We start from the raw sequence: 2170 nt of genomic DNA on the forward strand, positions 1-2170 counted from the left end.
TAAGGCATGGCTAAATGCACTCCCCACTGGCTCCATAACATGGGATAATCCTCCTCAGAAATTTCATGCCAAATTCTTTTTTCCATCTAAAACAACAAAAATGCAAAATGACATCACATCATTCATGCAACAAGATTTGAAATCATTGTATGAAGCTTGGGAAAGACAAAGAATTGCTTAGGCATTGTCCTCATCATGGGCTCCCAAAGTGGCTTCAATTGCAAACTTTTTATAATGGTTTGAGTGGGCATGTTTGAACTACCATTGACACTGCTACGGGAGGAACTTTAAGGGCTAAATCGATTGATGAGGCATACAATTTGTTGGAAGAAATGGCTGCAAACAATTACTAGTGGCCAGCAGAGTGAGCAATGCATAGAAGAGTAGCTGGAATTCATGCAGATGCATTTTCAGTGTTATCTACTCAGGTAGCAGCTTTAATTAAAACTCTTAAATCTTTTAGTACTAATAGTTTGTAACATCCTTTTGTAGCTTGTGAGTTATGTGGAGATAATCATGCAAGTCATCAGTGTCCAAGCTTAACAAAGGTAGTGCAATTTGAGGGTAATAGACAGCAGAATAACCCCTACTCTAACCCTTACAACCCAAGGTGGAGGAATCATCCCAATTTCTCTTGGGCTAATAATCAAGGTTCATCCTCAACTCTAAGGCCAAATGCACCTTCAGTATTTCACCAGCAAGCCGGTGACATGACATAAAATGAAAAGAAGTCAGCTATGGAAGATTTACTAAGGCAATACATGACATAAAATGATAACATTATACAAAGTCAAACAACTCTCATTTAGAGTCAAGTAGCATCAATTCAATACCTTGAGACTTAGGATGGTCAACTTGCCAATTTATTAAACATCTGACCCCAAGGAACATTGCCTAGTGATATAAAGGTGAATCCAAGGAGAGAAGGTAAGGAACAAGTTATGGCAATTTCCCTATGGAGTGGAAAAGATGTTAAACATAGTGTTAGGCAAGCAAATTTTCAAAATGAGCCTGTTGAGAATAAAATGATGATTGAGACAATTGACAAGCAAAGTCAAAAGAAGGAAGCAAAGGTAACTTTACCACCACCACCCTTTCTTGAGTGCCTTCAGAAACAAAAGCTTGACAAGCACTTCCAAAAATTTCTTTAGGTATTCAAAAAGCTTCACATCAACATTCCTTTTGTAGAAGCTTTAGACCAAATGCCATCATATGTAAAGTTTTTGAAAGACATATTGACCAAGAAGAGGAAACTGGAGGACTTTGAGACAATTAGACTCATTGAGGTGTGCAGTGCAATAATTTAGAACAAGCTTCTACCAAAGCTTAAGGACCTAGGGAGTTTTTCTCTCGCTTGCTCAATTGGTAATTTTAATTTTTCAAAAGTTTTGTATGATTTTGTTGCTAGTGTCTCAATTATGCCTTTGTTTATTGCTAGGAGAATTAGACTGAAAGAGATTCAACCCACTAAAATGACCTTACGATTAGTTGACAAACGATAAGACACCCCTGTGGGGTGATAAAGGATGCCTTGCTTTAAAGTTAGGAAACTGCTCATTTTAGTAGACTTCATAGTACTTGAGATGAAAGAGGATTAAGAGGTTTCGATCATACTAAGACGTCCATTCTGAACCACTGCAAGTGCACTAATAGATGTAACAGAAGGCAGAATAACTTTCAGAGTTGGAGAGGAGGTAGTTGAATTTACTATTTTCAATGTAACTAGGAGTCCTTCAACCACAGTTTACTACTATAGAGTGGAGTTAGTTGATAAAGATTAAGGTAATCCTACTCCACCACCTATAAGAAAGCAAGCATCAGCTCTTGAATCAAAGCCACCACCCCCACAGCTCAAAACTAAATAGTATTATGATGAGCATGATCCATTACCTTCAATTAATCTTGATTTTAATGTGGGACAACAAGTGTACTAACCAAAACAATCAAGCTTTTTCCATGGAAACAACAATCCAAGTGGTCAAGTCCTTACATGGTGGTCAAGGTTTATTCATGTGGTGCAATAGATATTTGTAGTGAAGCTATTGGAACATTCAGATTGAATGGGCAATGTATCCAGCAATACTTGGGAGGTGAATTGGATCGCCAAATATCCTCAAGTACTTTCATAGACAATAAAAAAAGGTATCATAGTCATGCTAGTGACTATAAA

This window comes from Theobroma umbraticum, unplaced genomic scaffold, assembly GCF_002168275.2.
Source record: "Theobroma umbraticum cultivar Fairchild unplaced genomic scaffold, ASM216827v3 scaffold_60.0, whole genome shotgun sequence".
Taxonomy (NCBI): Eukaryota; Viridiplantae; Streptophyta; class Magnoliopsida; order Malvales; family Malvaceae; genus Theobroma; species Theobroma umbraticum.